Genomic DNA, 15,082 nt, shown 5'->3' with positions numbered 1-15,082 from the left:
CAAATTAACTATGAGAAATTTTGTTAAGAATCCACGCTAACTGTTCCTAGCTAACTGATTACATTTTATTTATCGCAATTTATATTCTCGCAATTTTATTTATCGTCATTTAATTTCTGTTATTTATTTTACGCACTTTAAATATCGGGACACGTATACAAGGTTTTGACATATCATATCGACGCATCTATATATATTATTTAGAATAACCATAGACACTCTATATGCAGTAATGATCGAGTTAGCTATACAGGGTTGAAGTTGATTCTACAATAATATATATACTTTGAGTTGTGATCGAGTCTGAGACATGTACACGGGTCACGATACATATTAATTAATTCGAATATTATATATTAAGCTATATATGAATTATTGGACTGTTAACTGTGGACTATCAACTGTGGACTACCAACATTGGACAATTAAAATGAATTAAAATATTGATTATAACATATGAAACTAAACAATTCTTCAAGTTTGCCACTTGATTTCATCTTAAACCTCATTTGAATCTTGACGATTCCAATCTGCGTTCGAACCTTTCATAAATCTTGAAAAAAACCTCAATCGGGAGGATGAACCAACCGCACTTCATCGATGGAAGAAAAGATTGATGCAAATAATTATGCATCTGAAAACTCTTGAAACCTGAGTAAACGTTTAACACGTATCTGTGCAAATTCCTTTGACATTGTTATTACCGAAAATAACATTTCAATTCCTCTCCAAATTAGCCAATTTTGTCATAACTCCAGCAAATCAACTTCAATTTTTCATTCGAATAAACCTTATTATAAAGATTACCCCTTCATCATCGTTACCGGAGAATCGTTTATATTCCACCACATTAGTAGTAAACTTATCAACAACTGTGTTGATCTTTGATTTTTAGAAAAATTATTATATTCGTTACAATCCAATCATGTACTCATCCGCACCTTGTAACGAGAATTGCCATACCAATTACTGAGAATCAGCAATCAGTATTTCGAATCTCGCAACGTTTCTACATCAACAGTTATATGTATACATATAACATTTAGAATTATGATCTTCCATTCTGAAATTCTAAAAAGCACCCAGTCTACGAATCAATTCTCTGAATTCTGAAGAAAAAAAAAGCTGAATGAAGCAGCAAAAATCATAAACGATCTTAACTGTCGAAAGTTTGATGATAAAGAAAAGTATGTTGGAAAATCTCATAAAAGTTGAAGCTGGAAAACGGATTGAGCAAACCATGGAGGAGACTCGGAACAAATCACAAGGACAAATACAAGGACCAAATCCTGTATTTAAAGAATCCTGATGATTCTGTTTCTGGTGAAATATTTAGCAAATACCTTGCTCCTTTATCGCTCTAAATCATCGTGAATGAATTTATTCATCACAATTTGATTCTAAAATTCTAAGATATCATCGTATTTTTCATTATAAATATCCTCCATATTTCTGAAGATATTTTCATAACTATTCTTATCTGAAATCATTAATCTCTTCGCGCTATCAGTGTTACATCATATAAGGAAACTGTTAGTTTCTATGTTCTGTAAACTTTCGAGTTTAAACTTTTAATATTTTTGAAGAAGTGTTGGGAGCTGAAACATGAGTTAGTATAATATAATGACACTTGATCAACGCGATTATGTTACAGTAAGTCATGCTGAGTTTCTAAATGGAACGTGATGATTCACATATCATAACGTCATCATGTGCCATGTTACACGACTCTTACATTCTACTTAACTTCTGAACATATCAAGAAAGTATATTCTTGATAGTTTAATTCTCAGTGATTTTGGTAATTTGACAAATCAAATCGTGCGATTACGTTCTTTCTTGTTTAGAACATTAAGTTTATTTGAAGTTCCATACTTACGAATTCTGGATCGTTACTCGCTTTACTAGAGATCGAGAAGATAATAAAAAGGCAAAAAGCTTCAAAATATAAGAGAAAATATAAAGCCCAATAACAACACGGAGGTTACAAACTGTGGATATTAATATGAATAGCAATATAAAGACACAGTATAATTAAGAATAGTATCACCCAAGGTAATAATAGAAGTAAACAGATTTTTCTGGTGGAAGATTGAAAAGAATGATGACAGAAATGATAACTAGGAAAATATCAAGGATTAGAACTGGATTAAGCATTTTCACAATCTTTGGATGTATGAACTAAGAAGGAAAGTATAGGAATGGTGAGAATAATGGAATGGAAGAGTCTAATTTATAAGAAAAATATCAGACAGAGTAATCGAGGCAGATCATCGTATTTAATGATAGAGTTCTTAATTTCCTTATTCGCCGAAGAATCAAATCTGTTAGATTTCGAAGATTTTCTTTAAATCCATTGAATTCCGGAATTCAACCAAGACAACGTCAAAAGTTAAAACAAAACTTTATCTATTCATTTCACTCTTTTGAGATAGTTTCATTCGTGCACTTCGAATAATCAAATTTATCCATATTACTCAATGATGATAAAACTCTACTTATCAACTCATTTTTGTAGAGACCCGTCCTAATCCATCCGGACGAAGTCCATATCGATTACAAACGATTCACAACAGTTGATTACATCGCGAGGTAATTGACCTCTATATGATAAATTTTACAAACATTGCATTCGTTTTTAAAAGAAAAACTTTTGTTACATCGACAGTTGACAGGCATGTAAAGCATTTCATAATATATCCAAATATAATTGACTTAATAATAATCTTGATGAACTCAATGACTCGAATGCAACATCTTTTGAAATATGTCATGAATGACTCCAAGTAATATCTCTAATATGAGCAAATGCACAGCGGAAGATTTCTTTCGTACCTGAGAATAAACATGCTTTAAAGTGTCAACCAAAAGGTTGGTGAGTTCATTAGTTTATCATAAAGAATCATTTCATAATTTTAATAGACCACAAGATTTCATACTTCCATTTCTCATAATCATACGTCCCATGCATAGAGACAAAAATATCTTTCATATGGATTGAACACCTGGTAACCGACATTCACAATATGCATATAAGAATATCCCCATCATTCCGGGATCCTCCTTCGGACATGATATAAATTTCGAAGTACTAAAGCATCCGGTACTTTGGATGGGGCTTGTTGGGCCCGATAGATCTATCTTTAGAGTTCGCGTCAATTAGGGTGTCTGTTCCCTAATTCTTAGATTACCAGACTTAATAAAAATGGGCATATTCAGTTTCGATCATTCAACCATAGAACGTAATTTCGATTACTTGTGTCTATTTCGTAAAACAGTTATAAAAGCAGCGCATGTATTCTCAGTCCCAAAAATGTAAAGAGTAAAAGGGAATCAAATAAACTCACAATACTGTATTTTGTAGTAAAAATACATATGACGACATTGAACAATGCAGGGTTGGCCTTCGATTCACAAACCTATATCATTTTATTATATATTAACATACATAATTGGAATCGAACAATTTATATATATAAATTTATTAATTATTTCCTTTTTATATTAATAATTTTTATGTTTCATTTATTCATTTTTTATATAGAAATGTTAATTTTATTATGTTATATGTATTAAATATATACATATATTTTTTTATATACATAATTTGTTTATTAAAATTATAATGATACCAATTACTATTAGTAGTGATAAAAATGATAATGATAATACTTAATATTTTAATAGGGATAATACTGTTAATAATTCTATTAGTGATAATAATAATATTAATAAAAAAATAATATTAATAATAATACTTATAAAAATATTAATTTTACAGTTAATGATAGTTATGATAATAATTTTAATGATAACAGTGATAATAGTAATAATTATAATATTTATAATAATAGTCCTTTCATTTTTAGTAGTAATAATAATATTAACACTAATAACAATACTTATAATATTAATAATAATAATAATGTTAATAACAGAAATTTTTAATAAAAAGAAAAATTTAACAATTGTGATAATGAAAATAATACTTTTGATAATAATCCTTAATACTTAATAACAATAACAATCTTTTTACTAATTATAAAATTAATATTAATACAACTTAATATTAATACTATTGATGGTAATAACATTAGTAATAACAATATTAATACTAATAATAACCCTAATTGTAATTATAGGTATGTTAATTATAATAAATGGTGACTAATACATATATTAATAATAATAATAATAATAATAACTAGTAGTCATTAATTAATATTCATAATAACTTATAATATTAACCTAAATTGATGATGATGATGATAATAATAATAATAATAATAATAATAATAATAATAATAATAATAATAATAATAATAATAATAATAATAATAATAATAATAATAATAATAATAATAATAATAATAAAGATTATACCTTTGGAAAGCTTTTATAAAAAAAGTTGCCTTGAACGAGAATCGAACCCGAGACCTCCCGCTCATACACCACACACTTAACCATTACACTGATTCTATTTTTCTGTTTTATTTCCTATCCCATTTTATTTAACCGTAAAATTTCTGTATCATCTTCTTCAATAATCATTCAATCGAGCCAAGGGCCAATCTCAGCAAGCACGACATATGTAACAAGTTTTAGAAATTCCCAAATGAAGCAAAACGAATTACTATTGTCAAATTAACAGATTCGATAAAATAAAATAAAAATAAGAACAGATACTGTTCGTTCGAGAAAAAATATAAAACCCAAACTCAAAATTTGATTTTTAGGAGGTTTTAGATCACGGTTAAAATATGAATTGTGTTCTAATTGATCCATAGAAACTTCCTCTATTCTTAATTTTAACAGAAACGATTTATAAATCCTCAATTTAATTGAAGAACACGGTTTTGACTTTTTGTTCTTAAACCTTTGACTCCAAAATTGAAACTCAATTTGATGAATTGAAACACGAATTTTTGCAGAAAGATCCTTTAGTATCTTCCTAACAAAACTGCAATAATAGATTTCAAAATAAATTTCGAATTCGTTGTTTGGCAAAAATATTTGAAGAGCAGAGGTAACGAAGCAGAATTATTTATTCTGTTTAATTTTTTTTTTTTTATGAAGACAATTGAAAGTGATTAAGATTGATATTGACACAGATAAATTTTGAATTCTCAATAATATGAGTATCTCGTTTGATTTGTATGGTGTCGACACTAAAGCTCAGCAGATACCTAAATAAATAAATAAGACTTTTTGCTGAATGGGGTTGTTACAGCTTTTTGTATTATAGCAATTATAAAATCAATATTGTTCAACCATAGTACAGATTGTGGGTAGAAAAAGTCGACAAGGGAATCAAGTAATAAGAAAAAAAATTGTAATCAGATGTGGACATCAAACAGCTTCATATAATGGAACTTGATTTCATAAGTTATATAATTAATACTTGTAATTAATTATAATACTCCTATTAGTAATAATGATTAATAATAATACAAATAATATTAATTAATAATAATAATGCAATAATTCTGTTAAGTAATAGAAGTATTTTAGAATAATGATAAATAATAATACTAGTTATAGTAATATTAATATTATTATTGATAACATTAATAATAATAATAATACAACTTAGATCTTATATATATTTTCTTTTAGAAGTAATAATACAAATTTTAATATTAGTACTAACAATAATAATCATGTTTATGTATCATATATATATATATATATATATATATATATATATATATATATATATATATATATATATATATATATATATATATATATATATATATATATATATATATTCAAATTACTATAAATAATTATGTTTTTACATATCCAAATTCAATACTTGGATAAATGTATTAATTATATACATCAAAACAATTTAAACTCAAAGTATAACATTACACACTAAATACATTATTAATTGTTGACGATTTATGTTCGAAATCATTTAATAACATATTTTAGTTATTTTAATTTATCTTCCATAATAATTAAATCACTTATTAGTTCTCTACTATATTTATTTTACAATATATGCTTACTTATATGTGTAGTTAATTACATGTACATTTCTTTTTACGTTTATAGGTTCGTGAATCGTCGGGAGTAGTCGAAAATCAAATTGAATTCATAAAGATAGTTCACAAGTTTTAAGACTCAACTTTACAGACTTTGCTTATCGTGTCGAGATTATATAAAGATTTAGTTTAAATTTGATCGGAAATTCCCGGGTCATCACAGTACCTACCCGTTAAAGAAATTTCGTCCCGAAATTTGAGTGAGGTCATCATGGCTAACAATAAAAATGTTTTCATGACGAATTTGAATCAATAATTAAAGTTTTATCACCATCAGGTGATTTGAATAAAACAACTCAGTTATTTGAAGCGTACGAGTGAAATTATCACAAAAAGATTGAAATAGGATAAGTAAAGATTCGTCTTAACCTTTGACGTGGTAATGGTTGAATTTAGAATTTAAGGTGCGTCTTAACTTTTGACAGATTCAGGGTTGAATTCCGGAATTCAAGGGATTTAGAGAAAATCTTTGAAATCTAAAAGATTTGATTCTTCGACGAGTAAGGAAATTAAGATCTCTATAATTAAATACGGTGATCTGGCTTGATTACTCTGTCTGATATTTCCATTATAAATTTACCTTTTCCGTTCCATTTGTTTTCACCACTTCTATACTAAAGTCCCAAATTCAAAAGATTTATGAAAATGCTTAACCCTGTTTTGATCCTTGTTCTTATTCTAACTATCGCAATGATCGTTCTTCTTTTCCAACTCCCATCTGAAGAATCTGTTTGTTTCTATTATGCTCTAGGGATTATTGTATTCATAATCCTCCCGTGTCTTTATGTGGTGATAAACATTGATATACACGGTTTGTAATTCCTATGTTTGTGATCGGCTTTATATTTTTCCTTTATTTTTCGGAGCTCCATGCTCTTTTTTTCTCTTCCCGACTCCAAGTCAAGCGAATAATGGTCCAGAATTTGTAGATATAGAGTTCTAAATGATTATAATGTTCTAAGCAGGGTGGAACGTGATAGCACGATTTGATTTTCAAATTTATCAAAAATACAGACGATAGAACTATCAAGAATATATTCTTCTTGATATGTTCGGAGGTTATGTAGAATGAAAGAGTTATGTGCATGACACATGATGATGGTATAATCTACTGTGAACCATCATCAGATTTCATTAGAAACTCAGCATGACTTACTGTAATATAATCACGTTGATCAAGTGTCATTATATTATACTAACTCATGCATCAGTTCTCAACACTACTTCAAAAACATTCATATTTTAAGCTCAAAAGTTTACAGAATATAAAAACTAACGGTTTCTATATGATGTAACATTGATAGCACGAATAGATTATTAATTTCAGATAAGAATAGTTATGAAAATATCTTCAGAAATATGGAGAATATTTATAATGAAAGATACGATGATATTTTGGAATTTCTAATATCGATGGATGATGAAGAAGATTTATCCGTAACGGTTTAGATTCGGAAGCAAAGTATTCACTAAAGATTTCATCAGAAACGGAATCATTTGGATTCTTTGAAGTCAAACTTATTCTTTGTGATTTGTTCACGGCTTCCTTCATAGTTTCGCATAATCCGCTTTTCGGTACTAAATTTTCCATTGAATGTTTCCAACATAATGATACACAGGAAGCACGAGAAGGTATATAATTTCAGACGAGAATATTTATGAAAATATCCTCAGAAATATCGAAGATATTGATGATGATATTTTGGAATTTCTAAGTTCGATGGTTGATGGAGAAAGATTTTCCGCAAGATTTTAACATGACTTCGGAGCAAGATACTTTCTAAAGATTTCAACGGATCCAGAATTACCTGAATCCTTTGAATATAGGATTTGGTCCTTGTATTTGTCCTTGGTCTCCTTCATGGGTAGCTCAATCTGTTTTTCAATACCCAATTTTCTATCGAGCGTTCTGATAAGGCTAAAAAGGAACATATATTTCATAGCAAAATCCCCCAAGAAAGACAAGATTTTAGTTGCAATTGTTCCATTTTCGAGTAATATTCGTTTATTTTAAATAAGTGCGAAGACAAAAGGCGAAAACGAAGATTTGAAGACGCAAAGGTCCAAAAAGCTCAAATGTTCAAGATACAATTAAAAAGGTTCAAATTATTGATGAAGAACGTCTAAAAATGACAAGAGTACAAGTTACAAAACGCAAAGTACAAGATATTAAATTGTACGAAAGGGCGTTCGAAATTCCGGAACCGAGGCATGAACCAACTCTCAACGCTCGACGCAACGGTGTAAAAATTACGAGTCAACTATGCACAAGAATAAAATATAATATTTAAATAAATCATAATAAGAATAATATTAAATAATAAAAAGTTGTTAATTGAGCATAGTTCAGGGGTCGTAAATGAAAATTCAATTTATAATTTCGCCTATAAAATGAACGATATGTAACGATGAAGCGATGAAGACTTTTTTTTTTTCGATCTCTTTTTTTTTTCTTCTATCTTTTTCTTATTTTTCTATCTATCAATATCAATATCTATATTCTATATCTCTATCATAATGTTAACTTAATAAAATATAACAATAATCTTAATTTTAATTTTAAATTATGATAATAATAAGATTTATGATAGAGATCTTTTGAGTATGTAAGTCGAAATTCTGTCCGTGTAACGCTACGCTATTTTTAATCATTGTAAGTTATGTTCAACCTTTTTACATTAATGTCTCGTAGCTAAGTCGTTATTATGCTTATTTAAAATGAAGTACTCATGATGTTGGGCTAATTACTAAAATTGGGTTATTGAACTTTGGACCATAATTAAGGTTTGGGCAAAAGATCGACACTTGTGGAAATTGGATTATTGACTATTAATAGATGGGGGGTATTGTCTAATTGAGTGACAACTCATTGGAGTCTGTCGAACCTATCTTCAAATTAATTAACCTAATAATTAATAATGATTATGGTTGTCCTATTTAGTGATGTTCATATGGAATCTGTTATAATCATTTAATTAATCAATTGGGTTGGGTAATTGATTATTCATTCTGATCAAGTGGATGAATTAATATTCATAAACTAATTAAAACAGGGGTGGATTACATACAGTGATAACTGGTGTAATTGTTGACAGAAGTGATAACTGCGTCACAGTTTAAATCTTTAATCAGTTGGAATATTTGACTTCGGGTATAAGGGTAATTTGACGAGGATACTCGCACTTTATATTTATGACCGATGGACTATTATGGACAAAAACCAGATAGACGTATCAAATAAACCAGGACAAAGGACAATTAACCCATGGTAATAAATTAAAATCAACACGTCAAACATCATGATTACGGAAGTTTAAATAAGCATAATTCTTTTATTATATTTCTCATCGTATCTTTATTTACTGTCATTTTATTACTCGCAATTTTATTTTCTGTCATTTTATTTATCGCAATTTATTTTACGCACTTTAATTTTTGTCATTTATTTTTACGCTTAAAATCGACAAACCGGTCATTAAACGGTAAAACCCCCATTTTATAATAATACTACTATACTTATTTATATATATATTTTTACAAATAAACTTAATAATATAGCGTTAACTTCACCAGCTCCCTGTGGAACGAACCGGACTTACTAAAAACTACACTACTCTACGATTAGGTACACTGCCTATAGTGTTGTAGCAAGGTTTAGGTATATCCCATCCGTAAATTAATAAAACTTGTGTCATATTTTGTAGTATTTTGTATTAAAAATAATACTATTTCGTACCCTCACGCTACATCATCAAGTTTTTGGCGCCGCTGCCGGGGAGCGCTAAAACGCTATATTTTTAATTATAATAATATTGAAATAAAATATAATAATATAATAATATTGAAATAGAATATAATAATATAATAATATTGAAATAGAATATAATAATATAATAATATTTAAGAATCAAAAATATACGTAAATTTTAAAAAAAGTCGTATTTATTAAATACTTCAGGGGTATATTATGTAACTTATAATTAATAATTGCTATCATGTCGCTTTCATGTGAATAGTAAATTAATTAATTTATTTTCATTTACTATTCATGAATAGTAAATGAATTAAAAAAAAAAAAAAGTCGTTTTTTTTATAAAAAAAAAAATCGTTTTTTTAAAAAAAAAAAAAAAAAAAAAAAAATTTTGTGTAAAAAAAAAATCGTTTTTTTTTTTAAAGAAAAAAAAATTCGTTTTAAAAAAAAAAAAATTTGTAAAAAAAAAAAAAAAATCGTTTTTTTTTTAAAAAAATTTACAAAAAAAAAAAAAAAAAAACGTAAAAAAAACGTAAAAAAAAAAAAAAAAAAAAAAAAAAAATGTTTTTTTTAGTTTTATTACCTTTAGATTTTTAGACTATAGTCGCAACTTTTAGTATTAAGTTTAGTTTTGCCATAGTTATTTTTACTTCTAGAATTTTTAGGCTTTGCCGTAAAATCCCTTAAGTGCTTATTCCTTAGACTAAGTTTTAGGTGCTTTAGAATTTTACGACGCCGTATTTCGCACTACTTTCTTATTTTTATTTTTCGACGCCTATTTTTCGATCTTTTTCGACGAACTCTTTTTCTTTCTTATTTCTCGCTATTCTAGTTTTAGGACATAGATTTTTATTCTACTTCTTATCTAAATTTCTTAAAATTACGAAAATTTATTTTAAGTGGTTAAATTAATAGACATCAAAATTTTCTGGTTCGTAGTAATAGTTGGATTTGTACGTGGACCGGGTTATTGGAGCCAAACAGTCCTCAATTATATTGAGACCAAACGAATCCTGCCCCTCTGCTGCATCTTTTGGCTATTCGAAACGTGGGCAAAATCAGAAAAGTCTATTGATTGGATAACTTATTATAATTTTTCTTTCCTTTTAAAAAACTAATAGGATATTCAGTGAATGCACCGAGCAAGACGTTCACCACCTTTTGTACGTTCACCACCTGTAACTAGATCAAGACATTTAACAAATATAACCGCCGTTGATTTCTCTTTAGAATCGTCATCCAGTAGACCAAGTACTTTAGTTCAAATTTCCGATAATCCATTTTTTGAACCCGACTTCACAATTAAGAACCCGGAGCATATTCAAGGACAATTCCAAGATCCTGAACCACTAATTATTCCTCCTGAGCCACAAACCATTAAATCAGAATCCTCTAGTGATTCGGATACAACAAATTCAATTATGGAAAATCTGGAACCTCTAAGTATGGAAGATCGAATGAGAGCCACACGCACGGGCCAAGGTCACGCCATTATTAAACCAGAAGTTAATGCTCCAGATTATGAAATTAAAGGACAAATCCTACACATGGTAACTAACCAATGCCAATTCAGTGGTGCACCGAATGAAGATCCTAACGAACACCTTCGTACGTTTAAAAGAATTTGTACACTATTCAAAATCCGAGAAGTGGAAGATGAGCAGATCTATCTCATGTTGTTTCCCTGGACTTTAAAGGGAGAAGCCAAAGATTGGTTAGAATCGTTACCTGAAGGGGCGATTGACACATGGGATGTTTTAGTTGAAAAATTTCTTAAACGATTCTTTCCGGCATCCAAAGCCGTGAGACTTCAAGGAGAAATTGTTACGTTCGCGCAAAAGCCAAATGAAACTCTATATGAAGCGTGGACAAGATTCGGAAGGATGTTGAGAGGATGTCCTCAACACGGATTAGATACTTTTCAAATAGTACAAATCTTCTATAAAGGCGTAGACATCGCCACACGAAAAGACATCGACATAACAGCTGGTGGTTCCATTATGAAGAAAACCGCAACTGAAGCTTACAAAATTATTGATAACACAGCCTCCCACTCGCATGAGTGGCATCAAGAAAAAGATATCTTTCGGTCATCTAAAGTGGCTAGAGCCGATTCTAGCCATGACTTTGATTCCGTTTCCGCAAAAATAGATGCTTTCGAAAGACGAATGGAAAAGATGAATAAAGATATTCACGCAATACGAATCAGTTGTGAGCAATGCGGTGGACCACACTTATTGAAAGATTGTCACATTGAACCAACGATGGAACAACGAGAGAATGTTTCCTATATGAACCAAAGGACGGGAAGTAATTATCAAAATAATTATCAACCGCCAAGGATAAACTTCAATCGAAATCAAAACATTCTTTACAATCCAAATGGACCCAACAACAACTCGTATAACCAACAAGGTTCGAATAACCAACCAACTCAAAACAACACTTTCAATCCACAAAGACATGGCTTGTATAAACCACCACAACAAACCGAAGAGAAAAAGTCAAATATGGAAGACGTGGTATTCAAGCTAGTTGAATCTCAAACACAATTTATTGAAACTCAAACCCAAACAAATGAGAGGTTTGATCAGTCATTAAGAACTCAACAAGCTTCCATTTTGAATCTAGAAAAACACGTAGGTACTCTTGCTAGCATGATGAGTGAGAGGGAACAAGGAAAGCTACCGAGTAATACTGAAGTAAATCCTCGGAATGAGAATGTTAATATGGTGTCAACAATTTCTGAAAAACCAGCTCCAGAAGATGGGAAGGTTTTAGATGTGAGTAACAATGAAGAAGTTACAACACCACCACCACCCGAGTATGTAAAGCCAGTGGTGGCACCATACAAACCACCCATCCCGTTTCCAAGAAAAGGAGTTGAGTATGAGCAAGTGATAGGTAATAAAGATTGTGATACCTCTGGAAAGAAGAAGAAGAAAAAGAATAAGAAAGTGCAAGAAACAAAAGCCGTAAATATAAACCCGGTGAAGACAGTTCCACCAAAACCTCCACCTAGGGTAGGTGATCCGGGTGAATTTATTGTTCCTTGTCTACTTAGTGATTGTGTCATGTATGATGCACTAGCAGATTTAGGTGCAAGTGTAAGTGTTATGCCTCTTTCATTATATAAGAGATTAGGAGTAGGTAAGTTAAGTCCAACGGATATGAGTGTTCGACTCTTTGATCAAACCATTAAACACCCAGTTGGAATTGTTGACAACCTACCCGTTCAAGTAGGCAATTTAACCTTTCTAGTCGAATTCATTGTCATTAACATAGAAGAGGACCCAAACATTCCTCTAATTTTAGGTCGACCATTCTTAGCGTCCACCAAGGCGTTATTTGATGTAGGAAATGGAAGAATGACACTTAAAAGTGGTGACAAATCGATCACCTTTATGATTCGAAAATCTAAACCTCCACCAACCAAAACCGTTGAACCAATAAAAACGATTGGTAAGAACCATGTTGTTTTACCAACTCCAACGGTAGTGCTTAATAATAATAAAACGCCTAAGTGTGGGGAAAATGAAGTAACACCTAATGACGACCCAATAACAAATAACCCCGTTGTTGATACGAAATTAAATGATCCCGTTATTAACAGTTCAATGAAGAAACTTTATAAACGGGCTATTGATGCTAGAAGTAAGGGGAACTTTAAGTTATGTAACCGGTTAGTATCCAATCTGTCGCCTAAAGAAAAGGCGAAGCTAGTTGAATTATGGGATATTACGGAAGAAGCCGGGCACTGGCTTAAAGAAAAAGTCACAGATATGCAAGTTGATTATGGACCAAGAGAAATTGACGATGAAGTTAATCACAATTTTGACACCACAGCTACCTAAGTGTGGGGAGATTCAAGTGTTCTAAAAAGAAAATGATGTCTAGAGTTAGTTGTTCTGTTCTCGTGTAGTTCCGAGAATGGAATCCGATTGGTCTTTTCCGCTAGCAGACACTAAAGAACTAGTTTTCTCCCCCCATTCTGAATTTTTGCTTTTTTTTTTAGGTTTTATATGAAATTAATATGCTTTTAAGTTTTGTGTGATATTTAAAAACAAAATTTACTTTAATTCATTAAGTTGAAAAAATGATTTCTAAAATTCGTCGTGAGTTGAAGACTAGGTCATTAAGCCGAAATTGCTTTACCCGAGGGTGGGACGGCAAATTTTGTTATCATTATTTTTAATTTTATTGATCTAAAGTATGCCAAAAAGATATTAGACTTTATAAATTTTTGAACGTGGGGTAATATACCCAACTTCAAAAATATGTATATATATGTTTGTATTTTATATTATGTACAAAACAGGGTAGAACAACGCACTTTCAAAGACTAACTTTAAGTTCAGCAATAGCTACTGATTTTGACGACAAGAAGCAAAATATCAAATGTGATGTAAAATAATATGCTTACAAACTGGGTATTTTTAATCACTTTTATACACTAATCACCCTCATGAATTTATAATTATAGTCTGATTTCATGCAAATGAGGGCATTGCATGATCTCAAGTGTGGGGAAGGGTTATAAATTCTCTCGGGTTTGCACTTAGTTTATTTGCCAAATTTTGTGAAAATTTGAAAAATTTTCAACTAAATGAATTTAAAATCATGTTTATACATATTTATGAACGGTGAAAACTAGGTGATAATACCGAAATTATCGTTACCTCGAAAAGGACATAAATTGAGAAACACCCTAAAACGCTTGAATTCATTTAAAATGAAATAAAAGAAAATAAAAAGGCAAAAAAAGAAACTAAGTGTGGGAAGAATGTACCAAGTTATTCAATTTAAAACATATATCACATATTTTTGTACAAGATTATTGCAGGTACTTTTGCTTTGGACGATACTAATCAGTTTTACCCGATTTACTGTAATACATTTGAAAGAAAGATGGATCTACACGATGAATCAATTCCATCATTAAAAGGAAGTAAAGTCTTTCGAAAAAGACACGCGCTTCTTGATTTAGGTCATGAAGTTGTCGTCCAGACCAGCTGTAGGTTGACGAAAAATCTAGAAAAGTCATCACTAAAATCAGCAGGAAATCCACGGACCTCAGCATCAAACAGGGTCGCCATGTGGTCAGATTTATCCTAACCATGAGAAGGATTTATCTCGTACAATGGGGAGGCACCGTGCAAATTAGCTGGATAAGACTAATGAATCAGATCCCCAGAAAGGATAATCTCCTTAAAAGATTAAAAATCAGCTTTTAAGACTGATATTACTCAATCCTAGAGATTGACCTTAAAGATTGAGA

This window comes from Rutidosis leptorrhynchoides, chromosome 4 (genome assembly GCF_046630445.1).
Source record: "Rutidosis leptorrhynchoides isolate AG116_Rl617_1_P2 chromosome 4, CSIRO_AGI_Rlap_v1, whole genome shotgun sequence".
In the NCBI taxonomy this organism is placed as follows: Eukaryota; Viridiplantae; Streptophyta; class Magnoliopsida; order Asterales; family Asteraceae; genus Rutidosis; species Rutidosis leptorrhynchoides.
This window is presented reverse-complemented; position numbering follows the sequence as displayed.